Source organism: Elephantulus edwardii, unplaced genomic scaffold (assembly GCF_000299155.1).
Source record: "Elephantulus edwardii isolate Elephantulus edwardi_28Jun2011 unplaced genomic scaffold, EleEdw1.0 scaffold00018, whole genome shotgun sequence".
Taxonomy (NCBI): Eukaryota; Metazoa; Chordata; class Mammalia; order Macroscelidea; family Macroscelididae; genus Elephantulus; species Elephantulus edwardii.
The window spans coordinates 4499861-4505954 of NW_006399768.1; the positions used below are offsets into that span (position 1 = coordinate 4499861).

The 6094-nt window shown below is 37.7% G+C and overlaps 1 pseudogene; it reads right to left on the reverse strand.

Moving 5' to 3' along the window:
• Positions 1-3056: 3056 nt before the first annotated feature.
• Positions 3057-3712, reverse strand: LOC102844819 (annotated as a pseudogene).
• Positions 3713-6094: the final 2382 nt, after the last annotated feature.

Sequence of the window (6094 nt, forward strand, 5' to 3'; positions counted from 1 at the left end):
TCCATTCATTCATTGTTGCACTCTTCTCCCCGTCCACCCCCATATCCCCAACCCCCCCCCATTTGCTCCTCTCCTTCAAAAGCAAAAGAAAAACTCCCTCATTGGTATGCAACCCCCCACACACATCCCCCAACCCTAAATATAATCCACTCTGCAACCCTCATTCCGTACTCTTACGATAAACATAATGCCCTAAAATATAATACTTTTAAAATATTCTCTCCCCCAAAGACTTCAATGCCATAAACATATTTCATCCAGTTTTTCTCAGTGTCATCTTCATAATCTTAACCATGTTCAAAAACCATTGTTGCCGTCATTGTATCTGTAAGTCTCATTGTTGGCCTTTCTCTATTATAGTGACTTTCTACTTTTACAATCATGATGTCTTTTGCCAAACATTGGCCTCCTCTGATAATATGTCCAAGTATTTATACAAAGGACCTATCCAGAATACTGAAGAGCAATGATGTAAGTCTGAAGACTAAGGTGTGCCTGATCCAAACCTAGTCTTCACAATTACTTGCTATACATCAGAAAGCTGGACAATGACTAGGGATGAAAGAAGGGGAATTGAGGCCTTTGAGCTGCGGGACTTGAAAAGAGTACTGAATATGCCATGAACTGCAAGGAGATTAAACGGGTTCTTCCTGAAGAGGGGGAAACCAGGTTTCTTCTTGGAGGCAAGGATAATGAAGCTTCGTTTCAAAAAATTTGGGCATGTTGCAAGGAGTGACCAGTCCTTGGAGAGGAACATCATACTTGGGAGGGAGAAAGGACAGCACAAGAGAGGAGGACCCTCGATGAGATAGAATTGGGTAATGGGGCTAGGTGTGTCAGAGACAATAAGGTTGGCACAGATAGAGCAGGTCTCAGAGCTGTTGTATATAATGTCGCTATGAGTTGCAAGTTACTCAAAGGTGCATAACAACAACATCATCATCTTTGGCTCTAAGGAGTACCTTGGTTTCACTTCTACCAAGACAAATGTGGATTTTAGCCATGCTTAGAGTCTTCAACACTCTTCACCAACATAACAGTTCAAATGTTTTGATTCTCCTTCAGTCTTCCTTTTCTATTATAATTTTCACATGTATTTGAAACACTGAGAAATATCATAACTTGGATCAGGTGCTTTTTAGTGTTTAAACTGATAAACTTCTTCTTTAATATTTTAAAGTGATCACTGACAGTAGGTTTGTCCAATACAACATGTCTTTTGATTTCTTGATTACTGCTTTCATAGATGTGATTGTGGATCTAAGTAAAATCAAGTCCTTGACAAAGTCAATCTTTTCTCTGCTTGTCATTAGGTTGTCTATTGGTCCATTAGGGAAGTTGTTTGTCTCCTTGATGTTGGCGTGTAATCCACATTGAAGGATTTGGGATTCCTTCAGATCAAGAAAAGACAGGAATGGTGAAGGGTGATGATTAAATTCCTAGAGCCTTTGTAAAGCTTGGAAATAGGTCTAGATTGTTCTGGTTTGTTACTTGAGAAGTTACTTGAGAAGAAACAGGGATGTGGTGCTACCAGAGTAGATACAAAGAAGAGAGGTCAAAACTCTTACCTACTTTGTTTCTGTTTCCTCTTATTTTATTCTCCTCAATGTTTCTTCTTCTATTTACTCCTTCAGTACACAATTACAGAACATATAGGATATATGAAGCATTGCTGCTTAATGTGAAAACTAGAGAATGAAACGTCTTTATTTTAGCAATTATCCTTCTACAAAAGATTCTAGACTAAGCCCATGTTTCCTAAATTAATGTGGATACTTATTACTGTTTTTCTAATATTTAAGTAAATGTTTCCTGTCATTGCATTATTATAGTCATAAAAGCTTGAAAAATGCTCTGTTATTATATTACTTTTGTATCATCACAAAGAATACTAATACAGGGAAAGTACTGATTTACACTGAAATACAGAAAATGTTTAATTCATTATTTCCTCTCTACTCATTTTATAATATAACTCTACTTTTTTATAATGTACAAAATCAAGGAACTATTGGGTGAAATTGATAAACACATCACTTCTTTATAATAGCTTATAGCATTTTCCTTTTAAACTATAAAAGTAATAGCATTGCCACAGTATATTATTCCCAGTGTGAACATTTATTCCTTCTTAATTAAATAAGTGAGATCAAATACCTATGCTTAGTATTCTGTATCATTCTCAAACTTTAGAACCAACCAAACTATGTTAATCTGTCTTCTCTTTAGTCTCCCTTTTGTTATTTTCTCCAATGGGCAACATTAAAATTTTAAATGTATAGTTAAATAAATGAATTATGTAATTTTACTCCAGTTTGCTTTAATTTCACTTGAAAATGAATAAAAAGTTGTAACCAATCACTGGACTGCATTGATTTTGCGGGGGCCTTCCACAGTTTGGGGTTGTTGCTTTGTGCCATCGAGTCACCTTCGACTCATAGCAACTCTAAGTACAATAGCTTTGGACCCTGCCCTATCCTAAGCTTATCCCGCTGTCCCCATAACATCTACTCCAGTTATCTCAGTAAGTATATCAATCTATCTCGTCTTGAGTCTTCCTCTCGTGCTGTCCCTCTACCCTTCCATGCATTATGCCCTTCTCCAAGAACAGGTATCTCTTGACAACAAGCCCAAAGTTTGTAAGACAGGGTTGCAAAATCCTTACCTCCAAGTAGCAGGTTGGCTTCACCCTCTTCAGGATAGATCTGTTTGTTCTTTCATCAAGACATAGTATGTTCAGTACTCTTCTCCAGCACCACAACTCAAAGGTATAAATTTTTCTTCTGTCATTCTTATTCATAGTCCAGCTTTCCAATGCATTGCAAGTCATTCATTCCAAAGTCATTTCAAAGACCAGAGCCTTAGTCTCTAGACATTATTGCTCTTTAGCACTCTGGAGAGGTCCCTGATAGCAGATTTTCCCAATGCAATTAGTTGGTGTTTTGTTGTTGTTTCCCTCCTGACTGCTGATGCCAAAGATCTTGATTGTGGAACTGAAATATGGAGCTGAAATTGTTAACAATCTCAATCTCCTACCGTATTTGTAAAAGCATATTTTATTTTTTTATATGAATACTTGCTTCCAAGATTCTAAATAAGGTTACTCCTGGAAATTTCTGTGTCAAGTTCAGGTAAATGAGTAGCTCATATTACCAAGACCCAAGATAAGCTGTCTGAAGCAAAATGAGGAAAAGCAGTTTTCTAAAGACAGGTTTAGAAACCCAATAAGATGTTTCCTTTCTCTGGTAGCAAGACTGACATATTTGGCTGCTAGGTCGCCATTCACAGGTAAGTCTAACACAATAGGATAAAGACCTCCAAAACGAAGACCAACCAATCCGCCCCATGTACAAGTTTCACAGCTCAAATAGCCAGAAGAGAGTTTAAAAGGACCTCCATCTTCATCTCTCATGATATAGCAATATATTACTTGAAATCAGATTTTTTTTCATGACTGACTATATTCAGAACACTCTATTTGTACTCAAAAATAAATTCACAAAACCTTTGTAAGCTAAATGTGCTATGAACAAAGGTACAATTGCCACTGGTAAGCCAGCAACGACACGAGCCTGTATCTGTTTAAGACGCTTTGGAAAAGCCTGTTTGCTATTAGGCTACAGAGAGCAGCATTAATTCCAGTTTATGTTGATCCACGTACAAGTAGATTCTTTTCTACTTCAGCCAGATTGTTAATTTTTCTGGCCCGCATGAGATAATCATAAGTTGTTTTGTAGGCAGGTGTAGCTGAAGAAACTCAGTGGAGGCACCAGCTGCTAAGAGAAGAGAAATATAAGGCTCTAAGATGAAAAAATCATGAACCAAATTATATGATCAAGGAAAGCATAATACCTGTTGATATTATAACCTGTTTTCTTGATGCTGAGCTTCAATTCATAGTGAAGATATGCCATTGACTTTCTGCAGCAAGTCTTTCAGGTTCTCCTCAGTTTCCATGAGCAAAGTTGCATCACCTGCGTAAAGCAGGTTGTTGATGAGTCTTCCTGCAATCCTGATGCCACATTCCTCATAATGTTTGGCTTCCCAAATGATCTGTTCTGCATAGAGATTGAAAAGGTATTGAAACAGGATACATCCCTGATGACACTCCTTTCCTGATTTTAATCCATATAGTGGTTCCTTGCTTTATTCTGACAACTGCCTCCTGGTCCAAGTATAGGTTTTACAGGAGCACAATTGTTTTGGGATTCCCATTCTTCTCAAGATTAGCCAGTATTTTTTCTGATCCACACAGTCAAATGTTTTGCATAGTCAATGAAACACAGACAGACATTCCTCTGGTATTTTCTGCTTTCAGCCAAGATCCATCTGACACTGGCTTTTATGTCCCTAGTGCCATGGCCTCTTTTATACCCATCTTGTATTTCTGGTAGTTCTCTATTAATGTACTGTCCCAATCATGTGTTTAATAATCTTGAGCAGAATTTTGCTTGTGTGTGATATTGGTAAAAAGTGGAATGGTGTGGTCAACAGAGAAACAAACTACTAGAAACAGAGAAACTACTAGAAACAAAATGACCAGGACAGAAATATTGAGGTTATCATTCCAATGTGAAGAAAGTAGCTAGTTTAAGTAAAGGATGTATGTAGAAACTGTTGAATGAGAACCTAGTTTGCTGTGTAAACTTTCAACAAAAACTTAATAAATTACTATTTTTTTTTCATTTTCTACTTGTTTATTTACAAAGTTCAAATACATTGAATACTATTATTTTTTTATTTTTATTATTTTCTCTGTGTGTGTACCGTCAAATTGGATCTGACTGGTACAGGAGGAGACGGCCCCTCCTTCTCCGGCAGAGCATCTGGTGGATTCGAAATGCCTATCTCTAGGATTGCAGTGCAGCTTCTTGCCACTAGGCCACCCGAGCTCCCCTTGAATACTATTATTTTTAAATAAATCATTAACACTTTACTTTCTATTTAAACAAAAAGACAAATTAAATTTGTTTGATATTTAACATTTAATGTCAGAAAATTTTATGTAAATTATGCAGTGGTAAAATTATCTTTCCATGCAAGAAATCTAGGTTTCTTTGCCTGTGGACACATAAGCAGCCAATACTGCTCTGTCACTGAACACTTGCCATTGCTATAAAGCTAACAAGGTTTCAAGCAAAACTTTCAGGCTAAAACAGAGGAAAAAAGAAGGCATAACACCCTCCTTCTGATAAATCAGCCAACACACCTCAGCAGTCTGATCTGTAGCCAACTAACCTCAATCAACAAAAACCTCTGAGAACTCATTTGTTTTACATCCCATATACCGCCCAACTCTCCCACCCCCACTCCCACCCAGCCCAGGAGATTAAGTAATTCTCAAAATGTAACATTGCTACTAAGTGACAGAGTCTATCTTTCTGTCCTCAGTCCAATTCTTTAAAAGCAAGTAATTAACAAAACAACTATGAGATATCATCTCACCCCAGTCAGAATAGCAAAATTTAACAGAACAGCAAGCAACAAATGCTGGCGAGGTTGTGGAGAAACTGGAACCCTTATTCACTGTTGGTGGGAGTGTAAAATGGTGCAACCACTGTGGAAAGTGGTGTGGAGCTTTCTGAAAAAGTTGCAAATATTAATACCATTTGACCCAGCAATTCCAGCATGGGGAATATACCCTAAAGAGACCATAACCGACATCCAAGCAGATATATGCACACCCATGTTTATCGCGGCTTTGTTCACGGTAGCAAGGAGTTGCAAATAACCCAAGTGCCCGCCCATCAGCAAACAAATGCATAGAGAAGCTGTGGTATATTCACACAATGGAATACTACGCTGCATTGAAAAATAAGGAACTCATGCAATATTACTCAAAATGGGTGACCCTGGAGGACATTATGCTGAGTGAAATATCTCAGTCACAAAGGGACAAATACTGCATAGTGCCACTTTTGTAAAACAGAACTGACATCGGGGTTGGGGGGAGACTGAGAAAGATGGAATAAATGATGTATACTGCATTGAAACAGATGAGGGAGAAAACTGTTTAAAAGGGATATGTGATTAGGTAGTATTGTCATGGCAGGAGTCCAGAATGAAGACTGCCTAGTGGAGTAGACCTTGAGGG